The 23951-nt window shown below is 28.1% G+C and overlaps 1 pseudogene; it reads right to left on the minus strand.

Annotated features, from left to right (window-relative positions):
* The window catches only part of LOC119613180, a 40461-nt pseudogene extending 17507 nt beyond the window's left edge, over positions 1–22954 (minus strand).
* Between the last annotated feature and the right edge of the window lie 997 nt (positions 22955–23951).

The following is a 23951-nucleotide window of genomic DNA, read 5'->3' on the forward strand; positions in this document are numbered from 1 at the left end:
AAAAATACAAAAAAGAATTTTATAATATTTGTTTAAGTTTAGGTAAGAGTATTTATACCATTATATTCAAAACATTTGCATTTTATATGAAAATTTAATGCTGAAGAAAAAAATACTTATATAAGTTTTAAGTCCACTTTTAAAAATAAGCAAATAAACAAATAATAATAATTGATTTATTTTAGTTTACTACAATTGTTTGCATAAATTTTATTGTTTATTTTTTTTGCATAGTTTCAGGCTTTATTTATTTTACGTTTACTACTTATATAGATTTAAAATTTGATTGCTTTTATGCATTTATCAATTATATGTAAAAAATAAACTAATATTGTTTTAGGAAACTTTTTAAAGTATAAATAAAATTTTAGAAAAATTATTAAGTAATGGAAAAAGACTTTTCCAAAATCCCATTCTAGGCCTATAAAACGCAGAGTCTCAAATCTTTCAAAGATTTTTCTTTTTACAAGTGTCTACTTACTTCCCCAAAAATACCTTAAGTGCTTTAAAAAATACACCCATATTTAGCAATATATTATTTATTTATTGCCTACTTTTAGGCTGCTCTATAAAGGACACCATTAAATTACAAATTGTCTAATAAACCTTTGGTATTTTTTATACCCACCATCAAAAAAGATGGGGGGTATATTGGTTTTGTCATTATGTTTGTAACACATTGAAATATTCGTCTAAGACCCATAAAAGTATATATATTCTGGGTCCTTATTAGATTCTAAGACGATCTAGCCGTCTGTCCGTCTGTCTGTCTGTTGAAAACACGATAGAGTCCAAACGGAAGTAGCTACCGAGCTGAAATTTTGCACAGATACTTCTAGTTGATGCAGTTTGTTTGGTATTGAAAATAGGCAATATTGGTCCACAATTTCGCCTAGCCCCCATATAAGGCCCCCTTCAGAAAATGACTTTATCGCTCATAACTTGCTAAGGGAAGAACCAATAGCGGTGAAATTCGGCACAAACATGTTTTATGGGATCCTTAATCCTTTTTAAAATTTTATAAGGATAGGCCCATAATTGACCCTACCCCCCATATAAAGTCCCCTTCAGAAAATTACTTTATCGCCCATAACTGGCTAAGAGAAGCACCAATAGCGGTGAAATTCAGCATAAACATGTTTTATGGGATCCTAAATCTTTTTTTTAAATTTTATAAGGATCGGTCCATAATTGACCCTACCCCCCATATAAAATTCCCTTCAGAAAATTTCTTTATCGCCCATAACTGGCTAAGAGAAGCATCAATAGCGGTGAAATTCGGCACAAACATGTTTTATGGGAACATAAATCTCTTTGTAGAATTTTATAAGGATCGGTCCATAATTGACCCTACCCCCCATATAAAGTCCCCTTCAGAAAATGACTTTATCGCCCATAACTTGCTAAGGGAAGAATCAATAGCGGTGAAATTTGGCACAAACATGTTTTATGGGAACGTAACTCTCTTCGTAGAATTTTATAAGGATCGGTCCATAATTGACCCTACCCCCATACAAAGTCCCCTTCAGAAAATGACTTTGTCGCCCATAACTGGCTAAATTTCACATAAACAAGTTTTGTATGAGTCCCTTAATGGCTCAAAAATGCGACATAAACAATATTTGTATGTACAAAAATCGTTCTAAATTTTAGAAGTATCGATCAATAATTGACTTATGCGGGGTGGGCGTAAAGAGGCGCCTTTAACGCTCATTACTGGCATAAAAATACGGGTAGATATATACAATTCAACATAAGTGTTATGGGAACTGAAATCTTCTTACCGACATTGATGAAGATGGTTCGATAAATGACCACTTCAGTAAAATTACTGAACTCTCAATAGTTGCTTAAAATTACGACTTAAGAACATAATTTATGTACGAAAGTTTATAAACATCGGTCTATAATTGACCCTTATATAAGATTCACTCCAGAGAATCACTTTAACGCTCATGTATGGCTCAAAAGTTCTTCCAAATTACGGTAGTTTTATAGGAACTGGAATTTTTCAACCGAATTTGATGAGGATCGGTCGATAACTCAAACACTCATTTTCGGTTTCCTTCAGATAATTACTTTAAACCCCATGACTGAATTAAAGATACAAGTACAGCTACATTAGATACAAATAATTATTGTATAAACGGACAAGGATAGGTCCATAATTGAATCTACCCTCCATATAACCACTCTTACAAAAAACAGTTTATTGTTATAAATATTGGATCAAACAAAATTAATATTTTTAATTCGAAAGAGCACGGTCCATGCTTAAGCCCTTATTAAATTCCCTCTTCCAAATATTTCCCTGATGTTCATAATAATATCGACATATGATTCAACATAGATCGATAATATCAAAGTTTATTTATAAGGATGATTTGATGGTGGGTATATAAGATTCGGCATGGCCGAATATAATACTCTTACTTGTTTACTCTGCAGCAGTTTTTTCAGAAAAAAATTCATATTAAATTGTAGTCTATTAATTGAGCAATAAATTCTATACTTTTTTTTTCTACTTCGCCTATAAAAAAGCAATTGTAATACAATACTATTGTTTTTTTTTCGTTTGCTAGTAGTTTTTGTTTATTATATTTGTTATAATTGCGTGTTAAGTGTAACGAATGTAATTACTTAATAATGTTGGTTTCTTTCTCTTTTTTTAAGAATTTTATTAAATTAAGTTATTGGCAGAATAACTAAATTTAAACCAAAGATTATGAGTTTTGTTATTGAGCTTGTTAGACATTAAAATTAATGTTCAGTGACCCTTAAAATTAGAGCCTAATAAGGAAATTGTAGGAATAATAAAGGAATATTGTAGAATTTAAAATATGATAGTTCAGCTGATTTTTTTAAACAAAAGCTTTAAGAAAGTTTTTCAAACAAAAGCCTTTTTCAATAAAAAAGATTTTTCAATGAAAAAAAGTGGTTTCTTCAGGAAAAACTTTTTTCAAAGGAAAAGTTTTTTTTCAAAGAAAAAGCTTTTTTTCAAAGAAAAAGATTTTTTTTAAAGAAAAAGCTTTTTTCAAAGAAAAAGCTTTATCAAAGAAAATGCTTCTTTCTTAGAAGTTTTTCATAAGAAAAAGCTTTTTTCAGAGAAGAGCTTTTATTTCAGAATTTGACATTTCTCTCGGAAAGAGCCTATTCATAAAAGAAAATAAAAAGTATTTCTTCTAAAATGTCACCTGAGGTAAAGTCTTTTGGTGAAAAGCATCTTCAAAATTAAGCTTTTTGCTATGAAAAAATATTTTGTAACTTACAAGCTTTCCGCAAAAGCTTTATTTTAGGAAATTTTCATAGAAAATCTAAGTTTTCATAGAAAATGCAAATTTTCACAGAAAATGTAAAACTTCATAGAAAATGTAAATTTTCGTAGAAAATGTAAATTTTCGTAGAAAATGTAAATTTTCGTAGAAAATGTAAATTTTCGTAGAAAATGTAAATTTTCGTAGAAAATGTAAATTTTCGTAGAAAATGTAAATCTTCGTAGAAATAGTAAATTTTCACAGAAAATGTAAATTTACATAGAAAATTTTAATTTTCATAGAAAATGTAAATTTTCATAGAGAATGTAAATTTTCATAGAAAATTTAAATTTTATAGAAAATGTAAATTTCATAGAAAATGTAAATTTTCATAGAAAATGTAAATTTTCATAGAAAATGTAAATTTTCATAGAAAATGTAAATTTTCATAGAAAATGTAAATTTTCATAGAAAATGTAAATTTTCATAGAAAATGTAAATTTTCATAGAAAATGTAAATTTTCATAGAAAATGTAAATTTTCATAGAAAATGTAAATTTTCATAGAAAATGTAAATTTTCATAGAAAATGTCAATTTTCATAGAAAATGTCAATTTTCATAAAAAATTAAAATTTTCATAGAAAACAAGTAGGAAATTATAATCGGACATGGCCGACCATATGATTAGATTAGAGAGGGCCCTAAGCACTGCGACCCTGTTTTGGATCTTTTGTGCAGCGTAACAGGTTTAATTCACGTATGAAAATAACGGGTTTGATTGGTGAGAGTTTGAATATATCTTTCGGTACTAGTGGTGCAGCACCTAAGATTCTTTCTCGACGAGTCTTTAGTGTTGAATAATTGCACAATATGTGTTCAGATATGGCGCTTCCTAGAATGAATTGATGATATCTAAGACCACAGTGTCCCGTGAGAAGTCCCGTTAGTATTCTGAGATCACTTTTGTTAAGCGATAGCAACTTGTGGGATTTTCCCCTTGTGGCGTGTAAATTCAGATTCGACCCACGATTCGCAGCTTTCTCTGACGTATCCTTGTGGGATATCAAAGAATGGTTCAGACCCAATAGGTGGGCGATGATCACCTCCATTTGCCAAGCAATCCGCCCGTTCGTTCCCAGAATGTTAATTTTTTATGTTTACTCAGTTCGTTTAATGATATTACACAGTCCATTACAACAGCCAACTTAACTTCATAAAGGATTCTTCATGGATATTGCCTTCTGGAAGTTAGGATCACAAATGCCCGCTCCAGTATCACAATCTATGTGATTGAACCCGACAGTAAACCAAACTTGATCAGTACTTTGCTGCCACCATGTTTGATTGGCCCATTGATTCCAGTCAGGTATCATAACCTCGAAGTAACGTTTAAAAACCAATATTGGTGACTCACAATCATAAACGTGGATTTATAGGTCGTTGATGAATAACTTGTCTCTTCCAGGTCACCTGTTTTTAGACTGGCCTCATCTTTAAAAAGAATATCCACTGATGGTATGTGAAGAATAGCCCCTATGTCACATGTAGGAGCCATTAGAACAAGGCCCCATTATAGAGACCATATGATACCCTTCACCAATATATTTTAATAGTTAATTGTTTTTTACCTTAATATGGGTCTAGGGTTATATTTGGGCTGATTCGAAGAAGGAATTTATGTCTGTATAAAAGTTATTTATGCTAATTTTCATATTGATTATGTTTAATGGACGTAGAAATCTGAACACGATTTTGTAGAGGCTTTTGTGCAAATGAGACTATATCAGTATAAAAATCATTTTCAAACATTTTTGATTCGTCCTTGGGCTGAAAAATATGTATGTATCGAAATAACTTGAAAATTGCGGCGTGTAGCTTGAACACAAGGTTTGCATGGACAGTCGGACAGACGAATGATAATGTCTTAATTGATTCAGATCGATCGATCTGAGTCGATCGGTATACTTTAAGGTGGGTGTAGGAAATTAACACAAACCCATTATCCCCTCCCCACTATTCTCCTGCTATCGAAAGGTCATCAAATGGCAACATTTTAATGACACAAGTCAATATAATAAAATATCCCTTACACCTCACATCTCAATTTAACGTCATGGTGACAATATAATATCCAAACAATGTTGTTTAATTTTTTTCTATTACCTTGCAAATCATTAAATTTTCTCCATTTAACATTATTATGATTTTTTCTAATGACTATTATTTTATTTTTATTCTACAACAAAAAAAATGGAAATAACATTCACAAAATAGTAATAAACTAAGAAGACATAAAAAAAGTTGTGTTTTGTTGAAATTCATTGGCAGTATTTTCTACAATTTCGTATTAGACACATAAACTTTATTACCTGTTTTAGTCAAGTTCACATATTAGGACGAGCGAACGTAAACAAAATCAATTACTATGTTTTTTTTTTCATTTAAAGGAAGTTAATATAATCTATGTATGTAAGGGTAAGTATGTAAGGTAGTAAAAACACACGTGTATGTTTTAGATTTATATACAATGATATATTTTATATACTTATGCATGTTTCAAACAATATATAATTTTATTTCTTTTTTAGTTGTTTTTGTTAAGCTTTTTGTGGAACACGTTTTAAACAAAAATGTTAGATTTTTAGACAAGCCAGACAATAAAAGCAAAACAAATAAAAAAAAAATCGTATAGAAAGTTAAAAAAATTTAGATTGATTGATAATAAATAATTTAAACAATTTCGTTTTCTATTTTTTTTTTGTTGTTCAATGTTTTAATAGAATGTCAGTCAGTTGATAGAAAAATAGCTAAATGAGTGGGAAAATTGTTTAAATTTTCTTTTTGTTTTCTACTACTTTGTCTTTGAGTTTAAATTGAAAATCTAAAATTTTTCTCTTCAAAATATTTGAGTGACAATAGCAATTAATTAAGGAATTTTGTGTAATAAAAAATTTCAAAGACATGTTATTTTTATTAATTAAGGTAATTAAAAAAAGGGTTTGTTGTCGACAAAAGAATATAACAGCTGCTAGTTTAAGTTTTAATTAAATTATTAAATTTTAATGGTTAGATAATTAGCTGCAAATGGGGGGTAGTTATTAAAGTTATAATTTTAACGGTAAATATATTCACACATTTGGTAAATGTCTTTAATTAATATTTTGTTTTTTTTAATTATTATGCAATCATGAATTGACTATTACCTCAATGAATTTGTCTTAGTTCTTTTAGCGATGACCCAAAAAAAATTTTGTTCTGAATACATTCAAATAAACTTTTGGAGTACATTTAACTTCGTCCACGTAAGTTTGAAACTGAAGAAAGTATTTTACTAAATTTATGATAAAAACAAATACGCTATTTTCTATTCATCCTTCTCAAAATTAACCTTCACATGTGGCCTTTATCTCAAGTGACAATTCTACTAAAAATAGCTGAAATCAACAAACAATATAGCCCATATAGTTTATTAAAGACTTGCTGCATTCGCCTGTCCGCCCATTTTATCAAACCACATGTTGTGCTTTTGAAGCTAAACCTAACAGTGTCCAACCGTCCATGTAAACCTTTGAGTAAACCTCCAGTTGCATATTGGCAAACTATAAATGAAAATCTTTATGTATACTGGTTTAACTAGATTTATTATATGAGGCGTTGTTCATCTAGCCATGTAAATAGTGTAATGAAAAGGTTGATGATGATTTTATAATTACCGATTTTCAAATAAAATCGATTTATGATTTGAAGATTGCTATAGCTTTTCACTTGTTGGTCGGTCAGTTACATAAGCTCGAGCGACATACAGTTAAAAAATCCAAGAATTTTAATTCCAATTATATTAAATTAGTAATTTTTCAAACAATATTATGTAAAAGAAACTTTTGTGTCAAATCATTTTTGGTAAAAGCTTTTCATGTCAAAGCTTTTTATGTCGAAGCTATTTTTGTTAAAGCTTTTCATGTCGAAGCTACTTTAGTCAAAGTTTTATATATGAAGCTTTTTTTAGTAAAAGCTTTTTATTTTTTATATCGTAGCCTTTTTTTGTATATGATTTTCATGTATAAGCTCCTTTGGTAAGGTTTTTTTATGTTGCAGTTTTTTTAAAAATGCTTTTCATGTCGAAGCTTTTTTAGTAAAATATTTTTATGACGAAGCTTTTTTGTTAAAAGCTTTTCAAGTTGAAGTTCTATGTAGAAGTTTTTTTAGTAAAAGCGGTTATCTTTTACAACGTTTAAATGAATGACCTAAAAATGTTACTATAAATTATAATTTGAAAGTACTTTTCTTTACAAGCTTTAGTGGGGATGTTTGTAACGCACAATAATATTGATCTTATACACACCTTAAAGTATATCAATTTGCTTACAATCATTTTCTGAGTCGATTTAGCTATGTCCGTCCGTCTGTCCATGTAAACCTGGTAATAAAACTACAAGTCGCAATTTTTAAAATAATTCAATGGAATTTGCTACATAATCTTTTAATGTCTGAAGTCGATTGAAAATGTTTAAGATCGCTCTATTATTTCACCTAGCCCCCATACAACTGAATCTCCGAAAAGGGCTTTTAAACTTTGTAATCAAACTATAGGTCGCAATTTTGAAGATAATTCAATGAAATTTAGCACATGATATTCTACTGTATCGGAGAAGAAGCCTATTGAAAATGGTTAACATCGGTCCGTTATTTCAACTAGCCCCCATACAACTTAACCCGCCGAATAGGGCTTTTAAGTTCATAATTATGTTTGTTCACAAAAAGCTGCAAAGCCAAGTTCTATACTAGCCTTGATGACCCTCATGAATTTTATAATTATAGGGCCTCAATAGACCCTAGCCGCTATATGAAAACTAAATCATATTTATTTTTATAACAGGTGTAGGGTATTATATGGTCGACCTAGCCCGACTATTTGATGAAAGGTTTTTTATCAGTACTTATGACAAATCTTTTTATAAGGTTTTTTGAAAAAAAGTTTTATAAGCATTTTTTATAAATTTTTTTATAAAAGTTTTACGAACTTTTTTGATAAAAGCTTTTTACGGACGATTTTGATTAAAGCTTTTTACGAACTTTTGGCAAAATATTTTTACAATCTTTTTTGATAAAAGAGTTTTACAAGCTTTTTCGATAAAAGCTTTTTTGATAAAAGCTTTTTGCATGCTGTTTTTATAAAAGCTTTTTTGATAAAAGCTTTTTACAAGCTTTTTTCATAAAAGCTTTTTATAATCTTTTTTCATAAAATCTGTTTACAATAATTTTTGTAGGCTTTTACAAGCTTCATGTTCTAAATATGTTTACTTAACAAAATATTTTTCTCAGGCTTTTTTGTAAGAGATTTTTACAAATTTCATTGATAAAAGCATTTTTAAAGCCTTACTTTTTAAAGTTGTTTTTTGGTAAAATACTGTTATGAACTTTTAAATTGTTGGTCCAACAATCACAGACTATTTAATCTTATTTATTTATTCATCAGAGGCCTTATTCATAGACAAATTTTTAATTTATTTCAGGTTTATATAACAAATTTTGTATGGAAATTTTGTTTTATGAAACTCTTATAATATACAATACGAATTTGTTTATGAATAAGTGTGTAGAAATATTTCCATATAATAATTTTTTATAAATAATAAATAATTAATCCAATAGACATTAACCAAGAAGTGCTCTCAATACTAACTTTTGCTACAATCTCTTATTTACCTCTACCCTCAAGTGTTTTTACAAATAGTTGAATCATATTAAAAATTCAATAATGACAACTTCAAAAGCTATTCAGACAGTTTAAGTACTATTTTAATTTAAGCGTTAAATAAAAAAAAAAACACAAAGCATAACTCTGTACATTGAGAAATAATTGTAATAATTGTGTAAAAAATACTCCGAAGTATTTTGGTTAAAATTAAAAAAATAACAATAATTTTAACTAGGTTATTGGAGCACACTTAATGCATACTATAGTTAAACATAACACAAATTTTAATAAAATTAATTTCATATTTTATTCAAAAAAAATTATGAAATGCACGCAAACTTTTATAATAAAAACACACAGCTAACAAAAGATGTGTAGAGAAAAAAATTCACTACTATAAAATTGTTTTTTCTTTAAATTCCCTGCTTCTAATTGTTAAAATAACTTGTGACATTAAAAGCAAGAATAAAGAGGGCAACACAAAATGAAAAGAACTGAAAAAAGAAGAAATTTTCCAACATTGACAACGCTAGTGCTATGTAAAAGTCAATATTTGTAGACACGCAAGAAAGCTAAATTAAAATTTCAATATTTACATACACAAATACATAAAGTTTAACAAAAGATTAAAACCTGAACCAAAGAAGCGGAGTCAGGAGGATGTGTGTGTGCACATGTAAATGTATAGGCTTTAACAATAACAGTCTAACTCAAAAATCAAACTTTAGAAATTAGTTAGTTAGTTAGTTAGTTAGTAGTTAGTTAGTTAGTTAGTTAGTTAGTTAGTAGTTAGTTAGTTAGTTAGTAGTTAGTTAGTTAGTTAGTTAGTTAGTTAGTTAGTTAGTTAGTTAGTTAGTTAGTAGTTAGTTAGTTAGTTAGTTAGTTAGTAGTTAGTAGTTAGTTAGTTAGTTAGTTAGTTAGTAGTTAGTTAGTTAGTAGTAGTTAGTTAGTTAGTAGTTAGTTAGTTAGTTAGTTAGTTAGTTAGTTAGTTAGTTAGTTAGTAGTTAGTTAGTTAGTTAGTTAGTTAGTAGTTAGTTAGTAGTAGTTAGTTAGTTAGTTAGTTAGTTAGTTAGTTAGTTAGTTAGTAGTAGTTAGTTAGTTAGTTAGTTAGTTAGTTTAAGTTAGTTAGTTAGTTAGTTAGTTAGTAGTTAGTTAGTTAGTTAGTTAGTTAGTTAGTTAGTAGTTAGTAGTTAGTAGTAGTTAGTTAGTTAGTTAGTTAGTAGTTAGTTAGTTAGTAGTTAGTTAGTTAGTTAGTTAGTTAGTTGTTAGTTAGTTAGTTAGTTAGTTAGTTAGTTAGTTAGTTAGTTAGTTAGTTAGTTAGTTAGTTAGTTAGTTAGTTAGTTAGTTAGTTAGTTTAGTTAGTTAGGTTAGTTAGTTAGTTAGTTAGTAGTTAGTTAGTTAGTTAGTTAGTTAGTTAGTTAGTTAGTTAGTAGTTAGTTAGTTAGTTAGTTAGTTTTAGTTAGTTAGTTAGTTAGTTAGTTAGTTAGTTAGTTAGTTAGTTAGTTAGTTAGTTAGTTAGTTAGTTAGTTAGTTAGTTAGTTAGTAGTAGTTAGTTAGTTAGTTAGTTAGTTAGTTAGTTAGTTAGTTAGTTAGTTAGTTAGTTAGTTAGTTAGTTAGTTAGTTAGTTAGTTAGTTAGTAGTTAGTTAGTTAGTTAGTAGTTAGTTAGTTAGTTAGTTAGTTAGTTAGTTAGTTAGTTAGTAGTTAGTAGTTAGTTAGTTAGTTAGTTAGTTAGTTAGTTAGTTAGTAGTTAGTTAGTAGTTAGTTAGTAGTTAGTTAGTTAGTTAGTTAGTTAGTTAGTTAGTTAGTTAGTTAGTTAGTTAGTTAGTTAGTTAGTTAGTTAGTTAGTTAGTAGTTAGTTAGTTAGTAGTTAGTTAGTTAGTTAGTTAGTTAGTTAGTTAGTTAGTTAGTTAGTTAGTTAGTTAGTTAGTTAGTTAGTTAGTAGTTAGTTAGTTAGTTAGTTAGTTAGTTAGTTAGTTAGTTAGTTAGTTAGTTAGTTAGTTAGTTAGTTAGTTAGTTAGTTAGTTAGTTAGTTAGTTAGTTAGTAGTTAGTTAGTTAGTTAGTTAGTTAGTTAGTTAGTTAGTTAGTTAGTTAGTTAGTTAGTTAGTTAGTTAGTTAGTTAGTTAGTTAGTTAGTTAGTTAGTTAGTTAGTTAGTTAGTTAGTTAGTTAGTTAGTTAGTTAGTTAGTAGTTAGTTAGTTAGTTAGTTAGTTAGTTAGTTAGTAGTTAGTTAGTTAGTTAGTTAGTTAGTTAGTTAGTAGTTAGTTAGTTAGTTAGTTAGTTAGTTAGTTAGTTAGTTAGTTAGTTAGTTAGTTAGTTAGTTAGTTAGTTAGTTAGTTAGTTAGTTAGTTAGTTAGTTAGTTAGTTAGTTAGTTAGTAGTAGTTACAACACTACCAACCCCTTTAAGTTATCATTACAACTTTTGCATATTTCGTTATTAAATTGACTTAGCTGTTTATGCATGCTACCACAGATATCAGGAGAGAGTTCACAGAGTGGGTTTTTAAACAAAGAGGTGTTTTTTTTCGAAATGATTTAAGAAATAATTTAAATTTATGTGTTAAATACACGCACTACTGCAACGTGTACAAAGAACTTGAAACGTCATATAGAAATGATAATAAACACTGAGATTTGCTGTTTGTTTGTGTGGGTAAATATTAGAAAAAAAGGGGTAAATTTAAACAACAATATGAGCAACAATGTAAATATGGCCATTAGCAGAATGACAGAAAACGCCTTCGTTAATTAATTATATTCATATTTAGAATATTTATGTTGTGTTTGTTGGTTTTTGTTTTAATAGAATAAAAAACAAATATGTAAGAGATTTTTTGATTAATAGGGTGTATGAGTGATATTTGTTTGTTTTTTTAAATTAAATATTGCGCATACGTAAATATAGAAAAAGCGTTTTAGTACTTAGAAATTTGTAGTTTTGATTTTAGTGAAAGAATTTCTGACACTCTTCAATAACTTTCTTATATATAAAAATATTTTATTCAATAGTTCATTGTTTCCGCCTATGAATTGACCTAGATTGATTCATTGTTTACACATTTTGTTAAATTTTATCAAAATTATAATAAAATTAACATAATCAAATAAACTAAAAACTCTTTATAAAAAAGTAAAAACTTTTTGTTTCCTTTTTACAAACCTTCTCTAAAGCTTATGTTTTCTTTACATTTTCATTTGCTTATTTTGCTTTAACATATTTAACAAATTATTTCCTTTCGAACTTTTACAAAAGTGTCCTACACAAAAATTTACTTTATACTCAAGAATAAAAGCTACAAAACTAAGTTGTAAATTAATACAAAGTATCAAATGCAATAAGAAAAGAAAAGACCATCCTCTTCAAGTACTTGATATTAAGAACCAAAAAAAAAAATAAATAAATAAATAAAAAGTCCACAAATAACTATGTAGGACATTTTTTGGTTTTCCCTTTGCCTTAATAAAAAAACTTTTCTTTTTTTATAGTTATTGTTTAAAATTTTTATTTAAAGTTAAATTTTTGTATATTGTGTGTATTTTATTAGTTTTATAGTCTTTTTTGTTTTTTTTTGGTTTTGCTGGTCTGTTGGCAACAAAATTACATTTTGAGGTTAGTTTCTGGGCAAATTGTTAACAGCGAAAAACTATGGCCGTCTGTTGTGCAAAAGAAAAACAGGCCTTAAAAAAATGTAAGTAAGTATGAAAATAGTAGTTATAGTTTTGCTAATAAAACTTAACGAACTGCAATCAAGTCATAAGACAACATACAGTGGGGCATACATAATTGGAATCTAGATAAAACAGGCGAATAATTTTTGGACTAATTAAGTTTCAGAACGGATGTGATTTTTTTAACTAATAACGTATCTTCTTTTGTTCTAAAAGCTTTTTTATTGCAAGTTTTTTATAAGTTTTTTGTTAAAAAGGTTTTTATAAGATTTTTTGTTAACAGCTTTTTATAAGATTTTTCTTAAAAACTGTTTATAAGCTATTTGCTAAAAAAGCTTATAAACTGTTTATAAACTTATAAGCTGTTTTTAAACTTTTCAGTTAAAAGCTGTTTATACGATTTTTTGATAAAAGCTTCTAAGAAATTTTTGGTTAAAAGCTTTTTGCAAGCATTTTTGTCAAAATATGTTTATACGCTTTTTTGTTCAAAACTTTTTATAAACTTGTTAACAGAAGAGTATGAGCTTTTTGTTAAAAGCTTTTTATAAGCTTAAAAAATGCTTAAAACTTTTATTTAAAAGCGGTTTATAAACTTTTCAGTAAAAAGCTGTTTATAAGTTTTGTAGTTAAAAGCTGTTTATAAGATTTTTTAAGAAAAGCTTTTAAGACATTTTTAGTTAAAAGCTTTTTGTAAGCATTTTTGTCAAAATATTTGTGTAAGCATATTGTTCAAAACTTTTTATAAGCTTTTTTGTTAAAAGTTTTTTTATAAGCTTTTTTTCTTAAAAGTTCATTATAAGTTTTTTATTAAAAGCTTTTTATAAGCTTTTTGTTAAAAGCTTTTTATAAGCTTTTTTGTTAAAATCTTTTTACAAGCTATTTATAAGCTGTTTTTGTTAAAAAGGTTTTTATAAGATTTTTTGTTACAAGCTTTTTATAAGATTTTTCTTAAAAACTGTTTATAAGCTTTTTACAAAAAGGCTTAACAAAAATTCTTAAAACTTTTAGTTAAAAGCTGTTTATAAACTTTTCAGTTAAAAGTTGTTTATACGTTTGGTTAAAAGCGTTTTGCAAGCATTTTTGTCAAAATATGTTTATAAGCTTTTTTGTTCAAAACTTTTTGTAAACTTGTTAACAGAAGAGTATAAGCTTTTTGTTAAAAGCTTTTTAAATGCTTAAAACTTTTAGTTAAAAGCGGTTTATAAGATTTTTTATAGGATTTTATAAGATTTTTTGTTTACAGCTTTTTATAAGATTTTTTCTTAAAAACTGTTTCTAAGCTTTTTACTTAAAAGCTTAACAAAAATGCTTAAAACTTTTAGTTAAAAGCTGTTTATAAACTTTTCAGTTAAAAGCTGTTTATAAGATTTTTTAAGAAATTTTAAGAAATTTTTGGTTAAAAACTTTTTTCAAGCATTTTTGTCAAAATAAGCTTTTTTGTTCAAAACTTCTTATAAGCTTTTTGTTAACAGAATTGTATAAGCTTTTTTGTTAAAAGCTTTTTATAAGCTTTTTTTGTTAAAAGCTTTTCATAAGCTCTTTTATTAAAAGCCTTTTTAAGCTTTTTATAAGCTTTTTTGCTAAAAGCTACTTTATAGAGCTTTCGTGGAAACAATTAAAATGTAAAGTTTAATCTTTAAATAACTTCAAAGCTTTAATCAAAAAATGCTTGTGTACTAAACGTATTATCTTTTTGGGTGTTTGTAGTGTTCTTCCCAATAAAAAGGCAATTGCTGACCCACTGTGCAACATAATATGCGAATATTTACAAACATTAGAAATAAAAATTTCAGGAAACAGAATGTTACCACAAAACCAGGCCATAGTAACAATAGTATTAATAAAATAAAGTAATTTTCTATAAGGCTTTTTCTTTAATTTTTAGTGCAGCAAAAGAAACCAGAAACCATGAAAGTTGCATTATGCTGTGTAGACGATTGAAAAGGTACTCTACAATTGGTTAAAGCGCTATAAAATATTTAAAATATAATATTTCTCTCAACAGTCTAAGATCCAGATACGGAACCCTTTTTAAAAAGAATAGTTTTTATGCAGAAAACATCATATGAAGCTTTAAGACAGCACTTTTTTTTATCAAAGTTTATTTTAAAGCACATATTTTACATAACTTTTTTCCTTACCAGAGTACTCTTCCCTTTTTAAGTACTTAACTTCCAAATCCTTTTAAAGCCTAACAGCAGTAATGTAATAATTTAATTTTGTTCTATTTTGAGATTCTTTCAATTTCAATTTCCTATTCTATACTTTTCATAAAGCCCCCCAAATGCTTTAGAGCTTAAACTTATAGGGTATTTATTTTCTGAAATATAGTTATACCAAATTAAAACCTAAAAGTAAATTTAAAGTAGAATTATTTGCCAACCATAAGTGCATTATTATCATTATTTTTATTGGTAATAACACGCCATAGTTGAATCACTATAATTGCCATGATTGTGTATGATGTCTATATATCAAAGGGAATTTATAAAACTTTTCGTTTTTTTTTTTTTGGCACAGGGAAACAGGTGAAACAAAAAAGGGGTAATAAATCAATTCTTGGTAGAAAGACAAGTTAAATAAAGGGGAAATTTTTGGTTAAACTAAGTAGCATGTATTTCGTAAAGAAAATAAAAAAAATAGAAATTGTTTATAAAATTAATTTTTTATGGTTTAGTAGCCAGACATTAAGTGACCCTTTTTTAATATTAAGAAAAAAGTTTTTCTTTTAAAATATCTAGTATTGACATTTGGTTTCATTGTGTTAATTTGTTAGCAATTTTATGTCTAGGCATTGGTTAATTCAGAAGCAAAAAAAAAAAGAAATTCCCTATATTTTAAAATTCCAAAGGTTTTGTTTTAACATTTTTAAAATGTCTGCATTTTTTTGCTTATGTTTGCCTTTTTTCTCTACTTTTATCAAATGACCCTGAACGGTTGTTTTGATTTAAAAATATAAATTTTTTTATATTCATTCCACTTACCACCAGAAACCACACATATCACCTCCAGACTACCACCCTCTTCATAGGGACCAGCACGTGAATCAATGACATCACGACGTTCGTTTAGTATTATGGGCAGTTGAGGTGGTACTAGAAAAAAAGCACAAGGAAAAGAGTTATTATTTGTTAAACTGTTTAAAGTAAATATGTATGCATTTACAACTATTAATAATAATTAAAGGTAATTTTAAAATAAGAATGAAAACAATAAAAATATCAGCGATTTCTATACATAAACACAGTTAAAATTTTTTTTTAATAAAAATCTTGTTTTAGAGTAAAAGTTTATAAAAAAGTTATACAAACTTTTATATGAAAGTATTTTAGAATGTTTTCTATCGAAAAGCTTTTAATCAAAAAGCTTTTATATGCAAGCCTTTTATGAAAAAGCTTTTATATGAAATCTTTTTATCAAAAAGATTTTATGTGAAAGCTTTTTATTAAAAAGCTTTTATGTGAAAGCTCTTTATTAAAAAGATTTTATGTGAAAGCTTTTTATTAAAAAGCTTTTATGTGAAAGCATTTTGTCAAAAAGCTGTAATGTAAAAGCTTTTTATCAAAAAGCCTTTATGTGAAAGCTTTTTATTAAAAAGCTTTATATGAAAGGTTTTAATTAAAAAGATTTTGTGTGAAAGCTTTTTTGTGCGAGCTTTTATGTAAAAGCTTTTTGGTGAAAGCTTTTATGTTAAAGCTTTTTATCAAAAAGCTTTAACATAAGCTTTTACTTCTATCCAAAAAATTAAATGTATATGAATACTTTCTATATAGCCATGTTTAATTGTAAGATTTGTAAAAAAGCATTAACGTTAGAGCTTTCTACAAAAAGCTTTTATGTCAAACCTTTCTATCTAAAAAAGACTTTATTAAAAAATCCTTTAAGGGAAATTTTTTTATCAAAACATATGCTATAAAAGCTTTCTTGTAATTAAATGTTTACTAAAAAGCTTTTATGTGTGAAAGCTTTTTATAAAAGGAATTTATCTGAAAACTATTTTAATTTTTTTCTATTAATAGCTATGAGCTTTAAAAAATTAAAAGTCCTTTTGGAAAACTTGCTATTAAACATCATATTGTGAGAGCTTTCATAATGTTTTTTGTGAGAGCTTTGCAAGATTAAGTTTTATGTTGAAGAATTATTTTAAAAAGACATTTTCGTAAAATCACGCCCTGAAAAACTTTTTGCTGATAAAATATTTTTTATAAATACATATTTCAATGAAAATCATTAAAATATTTATTAAAAGGGTTTTCGGAAATTATTTTTATTTGATTGGAAGCTTTTATTATGAAAAATTTTTTACAACGCGGTTTTTATAAAATATAAATTTATTTCTATAAAAGGCATTGTTAGATTGATTCATGCTAGACTGATTTCATTAGAAACCCCTTTAATTAAAAAATAATTTATCGAATATCATTTGCAATACGAGCATCTTTTATAACAAGATTTATCGAGAAAGCTCGTTTTAAAGCTTTTGGTGAAAGCTTTTATGTTAAAGCTTTTTATCAAAAAGCTTTAACATAAGCTTTTACTTCTATCCAAAAAATTAAATGTATATGAATACTTTCTATATAGCCATGTTTAATTGTAAGATTTGTAAAAAGCATTAACGTTAGAGCTTTCTACAAAAAGCTTTTATGTCAAACCTTTCTATCTAAAAAGACTTTATTAAAAAATCCTTTAAGGGAAATTTTTTTATCAAAACATATGCTATAAAAGCTTTCTTGTAATTAAATGTTTTACTAAAAAGCTTTTATGTGTGAAAGCTTTTTATAAAAGGAATTTATCTGAAAACTATTTTAATTTTTTTCTATTAATAGCTATGAGCTTTAAAAAATTAAAAGTCCTTTTTGGAAAACTTGCTATTAAACATCATATTGTGAGAGCTTTCATAATGTTTTTTGTGAGAGCTTTGCAAGATTAAGTTTTATGTTGAAGAATTATTTTAAAAAGACATTTTCGTAAAATCACGCCCTGAAAAACTTTTTGCTGATAAAATATTTTTTATAAATACATATTTCAATGAAATCATTAAAATATTTATTAAAAGGGTTTTCGGAAATTATTTTTATTTGATTGGAAGCTTTTATTATGAAAAATTTTTTACAACGCGGTTTTTTATAAAATATAAATTTATTTCTATAAAAGGCATTGTTAGATTGATTCATGCTAGACTGATTTCATTAGAAACCCCTTTAATTAAAAAATAATTATCGAATATCATTTGCAATACGAGCATCTTTTATAACAAGATTTATCGAGAAAGCTCGTTTTAACTTTTTTTAATATTTCTACTGAAATCACATTTCGGTTGAACTACATAGCTTGTATCACAGTTAATTAAGAGAGTTTTCACTTTAAAAATTTGTTTATTTAATTGCATAATTTTTCTATAGAAAAAAAGCTTTACGAATTTTTCAGGGATGTGTGCTGGCATGTAGTATTCAGCTCCATGCATGAAGTGTAGGTATTCGTATATATACGTTTTCTAAAAATTCATTAAAAGTAAAAACAAAAAAAAAATAATTTTTAAAAGTAATGGTAGGGGTTGTAAGTTATAATAACTTCTGTTGTAAATATATTCAATAGCAACCCACAAAAAACAAAAAAAAATTTTACGAAAACCATTCTGAATTAAAGTTTTGAAACAAAAATCATACCGTTAATAATAATAAAAACTATATTTTTTTTAACAAAATAAATATTTATATAAATATTTATAACTATAAAATAACCACAACATAAAATATACACACATATGTATATACATAAATACATACATATATATGTTAACGATTAAAATTACATATTTATGTATAAGCAAGTAAAATCGGTAATAAATTGATTTACGCGAAATATTTTCATTTCCCATATAGAGGCCTCTCTCTTACACATGTATACATTTTGTTGTAGTTATGTTTGTTTGTAGCAATATTATAATAGTATACACTTACCAACCACCTCCAAATTGACATTACTGTTGCGAGTTTGAGAAAGTTTAAAATCCACTCTACACCGAAAATTACCAGCATCCTTTATCTATACAAAAGCAGCAGAAAAAATATTTTTCCCATATAATAAAATACTTTTTTCATCTAAATTTTTTTTTGCTATAGTTTTTTCACATTTTTTGAACTTTTTAATTAAATTATTTAATAATTTTTTTTCACATCATATTACCTGCACAGGATTTAAAATCAATTCAGCTGGTTCACGATGTGTATGAAATACAGCACGATCTTCTAAAACTTCTTCATCACGCCAGTGTGACGGTGTCCCCGCATGGGGCACCACGTGTATCATAACTAATTTTTTAGTTAGTGGTTAAGTCGAGAGTTTTTTTATTGGAAAATATAGAAAAATAACAAACGAAAAGTATTTTTAATAAATTTCTGTATTTATATAAAATACGTGAATAGAGCAAAGATTTAATCGATATGTAAAGTTTTAACCATTTAATAAATTTGAAAAACTTTCCCTGGAACTAGAGTTCAGATCTTGAACTGTACTAGAACTGCACTAGACTGAACTAGAACTGAAACTAGAACTGAACTAGAACTGAATAGACTGAACTAGAACTGAACTGAACTGAACTAGAACTGAACTAGAACTGAACTAGAACTGAACTAGAACTGAACTAGAACTGAACTAGAATTAGCACTGAACTATAGACTGAACTAGAACTGAACTAGAACTGAACTAGAACTGAACTAGAACTGAACTAGAACTGAACTAGAACTGAACTAGAACTGAACTAGAACTGAACTAGAACTGAACTAGAACTGAACTAGAACTGAACTAGAACTGAACTAGAACTGAACTAGAACTGAACTGAACTAGAACTGAACTAGAACTGAACTAGAACTGAACTAGAACTGAACTAGAACTGAACTAGAACTGAACTAGAACTGAACTAGAACTGAACTAGAACTGAACTAGAACTGAACTAGAACTGAACTAGAACTGAACTAGAACTGAACTAGAACTGAACTAGAACTGAACTAGAACTGAACTAGAACTGAACTAGAACTGAACTAGAACTGAACTAGAACTGAACTAGAACTGAACTAGAACTGAACTAGAACTGAACTAGAACTGAACTAGAACTGAACTAGAACTGAACTAGAACTGAACTAGAACTGAACTAGAACTGAACTAGAACTGAACTAGAACTGAACTAGAACTAGAACTGAACTAGAACTGAACTAGAACTGAACTAGAACTGAACTAGAACTGAACTAGAACTGAACTAGAACTGAACTAGAACTGAACTAGAACTGAACTAGAACTGAACTAGAACTGAACTAGAACTGAACTAGAACTGAACTAGAACTGAACTAGAACTGAACTAGAACTGAACTAGAACTGAACTAGAACTGAACTAGAACTGAACTAGAACTGAACTAGAACTGAACTAGAACTGAACTAGAACTGAACTAGAACTGAACTAGAACTGAACTAGAACTGAACTAGAACTGAACTAGAACTGAACTAGAACTGAACTAGAACTGAACTAGAACTGAACTAGAACTGAACTAGAACTGCACTAGAACTGCACTAGAACTGAACTAGAACTGAACTAGAACTGAACTAGAACTGAACTAGAACTGAACTAGAACTGAACTAGAACTGAACTAGAACTGAACTAGAACTGAACTAGAACTGAACTAGAACTGAACTAGAACTGAACTAGAACTGACCTAGCACTGACCTAGCACTGAACTAGAACTGAACTAGAACTGAACTAGAACTGAACTAGAACTGAACTAGAACTGAACTAGAACTGAACTAGAACTGAACTAGAACTGAACTAGAACTGAACTAGAACTGAACTAGAACTGAACTAGAAACTGAACTAGAACTGAACTAGAACTGAACTAGAACTGAACTAGAACTGAACTAGAACTAGAACTGAACTAGAACTGAACTAGAACTGAACTAGAACTGAACTAGAACTGAACTAGAACTGAACTAGAACTGAACTAGAACTGAACTAGAACTGAACTAGAACTGAACTAGAACTGAACTAGAACTGAACTAGAACTAGAACTGAACTAGAACTGAACTAGAACTGAACTAGAACTGAACTAGAACTGAACTAGAACTGAACTAGAACTGAACTAGAACTGAACTAGAACTGAACTAGAACTGAACTAGAACTGAACTAGAACTGAACTAGAACTGAACTAGAACTGAACTAGAACTGAACTAGAACTGAACTGAACTAGAACTGAACTAGAACTGAACTAGAACTGAACTAGAACTGAACTAGAACTGAACTAGAACTGAACTAGAACTGAACTAGAACTGAACTAGAACTGAACTAGAACTGAACTAGAACTGAACTAGAACTGAACTAGAACTGAACTAGAACTGAACTAGAACTGAACTAGAACTGAACTAGAACTGAACTAGAACTGAACTAGAACTGAACTAGAACTGAACTAGAACTGCACTAGAACTGCACTAGAACTGAACTAGAACTGAACTAGAACTGAACTAGAACTGAACTAGAACTGAACTAGAACTGAACTAGAACTGAACTAGAACTGAACTAGAACTGAACTAGAACTGAACTAGAACTGAACTAGAACTGAACTAGAACTGACCTAGCACTGACCTAGCACTGAACTAGAACTGAACTAGAACTGAACTAGAACTGAACTAGAACTGAACTAGAACTGAACTAGAACTGAACTAGAACTGAACTAGAACTGAACTAGAACTGAACTAGAACTGAACTAGAACTAGAACTAGAACTGAACTAGAACTGAACTAGAACTGAACTAGAACTGAACTAGAACTGAACTAGAACTGAACTAGAACTGAACTAGAACTGAACTAGAACTGAACTAGAACTGAACTAGAACTGAACTAGAACTGAACTAGAACTGAACTAGAACTGAACTAGAACTGAACTAGAACTGAACTAGAACTGAACTAGAACTGAACTAGAACTGAACTAGAACTGAACTAGAACTGAACTAGAACTGAACTAGAACTGAACTAGAACTGAACTGAACTAGAACTGAACTAGAACTGAACTAGAACTGAACTAGAACTGAACTAGAACTGAACTAGAACTGAACTAGAACTGAACTAGAACTGAACTAGAACTGAACTAGAACTGAACTAGAACTGAACTAGAACTGAACTAGAACTGAACTAGAACTGAACTAGAACTGAACTAGAACTGAACTAGAACTGAACTAGAACTGAACTAGAACTGAACTAGAACTGAACTAGAACTGAACTAGAACTGAACTAGAACTGAACTAGAACTGAACTAGAACTGAACTAGAACTGAACTAGAACTGAACTAGAACTGAACTAGAACTGAACTAGAACTGAACTAGAACTGAACTAGAACTGAACTAGAACTGAACTAGAACTGAACTAGAACTGAACTAGAACTGAACTAGAACTGAACTAGAACTGAACTAGAACTGAACTAGAACTGAACTAGAACTGAACTAGAACTGAACTAGAACTGAACTAGAACTGAACTAGAACTGAACTAGAACTGAACTAGAACTGAACTAGAACTGAACTAGAACTGAACTAGAACTGAACTAGAACTGAACTAGAACTGAACTAGAACTGAACTAGAACTGAACTAGAACTGAACTAGAACTGAACTAGAACTGAACTAGAACTGAACTAGAACTGAACTAAACGAACTAGAACTGAACTAGAACTGAACTAGAACTGAACTAGAACTGAACTAGAACTGAACTAGAACTGAACTAGAACTGAACTAGAACTGAACTAGAACTGAACTAGAACTGAACTAGAACTGAACAAGAACTGAACTAGAACTGAACTGGAACTGAACTAGAACTGAACTAGAACTGAACAAGAACTGAACTAGAACTGAACTGGAACTGAACTAGAACTGAACTAGAACTGAACTAGAACTGAACTAGAACTGAACTAGAACTGAACTAGAACTGACTTTTGTTTGTTTGATTAATATTTGTCCTGTGTTAGAAAAGATATTCCTCCATTAACAACAAAGAACATTAAAAATACATTTAATTTCAATTTATCTTTTAATAATAGTTCACACAACTTTTCTTTTTACTTTAATATCATAATTTTTTCTCCCTAAAAACCACTTTAGTGCTCTTAACTATTACAAATATAATTTTTTTCTAGTATTTTCTATAAAATATCATTATTTTCAACATTTATGTTACTTACCTATATATGGGTAAATTATTTTTATACCATACAACTAAAAGTACTTTATCATCTGGTAAACTTGAGCCAACATCACATTTAATTTGAGCAGAACTATTAACCAACACACGTAGTATTTCACCATCTGCAATGAGAACAAGAATAGATCTAAATGAAAAAAAGATTCTTTGAGGAGGAAGAAAAAAATATTTTCTATAAATAAATATTGTTAAGTAAAATTTCATGTTGTTGTCTGCACAAAATAACGCACCTAGAAAAAATAAGGGCGTAAATCTGGAAATGGGTTGCAATACTAAAAATCTATTTGCCACACAATGATGGTGCAAGCACAATTTGCTGGAGGAGAATACAAGTGAGAGCCCAAATAAAAACAGAATATAAAGAAAAAACCTGCTAGATTTATTATTTAGCAACAATTTTTTTATGACTTTATTCCTTTAAGCAATACAACACAACATAGAACAACACAAAAATCCTTTTACTAGAGAGATACTTGCATACAAACTATACTTTACTTGTATAAATAAATTGAAAAAGTTGTACAAAAAAAGATAACGGAGATAAATAAAATTGTAAAGTATTAATATTACATAAACAGTATGTGGTAAAAGTAAAAACACACCTGGGTATAATGATATAAATATTAGGAATTTACATGAAAGCCTTGAAAGAGTTATAGAAGTTATGGTTTTAAATTTGAAAACAAGTAATAAGAAAAGGAGGAAGAACATGAAAATACAATTCTTTTGATTAAATATTGCAAACGTAAGTTCAAAGTCTTTTAAATATGTTATTTATCATTTCTATTGCCCACTGTATTATTATATAGAAATTTAGTTTTTTAAGAGTATTGGGCATACGAAACAATTTGGCTCAATTGATTTTATAAATAAAATAATAAAAAGATTATATTTTTTATAGTTTTTTTTTAAGCTTAAACACTGTTCTGAGATTTTTTTATTAGGGTCGCTATTTTTTAAAAATTTTAATTAAAGAAATGTTAGCAATTGAACATTTTTAAAAATGGAGTTAGTGGGAGGCTCTCCAGGTAGGCTACCAGTTCCATTCATTGAGTCTTCCAACTAAAAACTATATCATAAAAATTCACCTTAACAAATACA

The sequence above is a fragment of the Lucilia sericata genome, unplaced genomic scaffold (assembly GCF_015586225.1).
Source record: "Lucilia sericata isolate MDLA Ls3-8-SP2 unplaced genomic scaffold, ASM1558622v1 Contig001998F_arrow, whole genome shotgun sequence".
Classification (NCBI taxonomy): Eukaryota; Metazoa; Arthropoda; class Insecta; order Diptera; family Calliphoridae; genus Lucilia; species Lucilia sericata.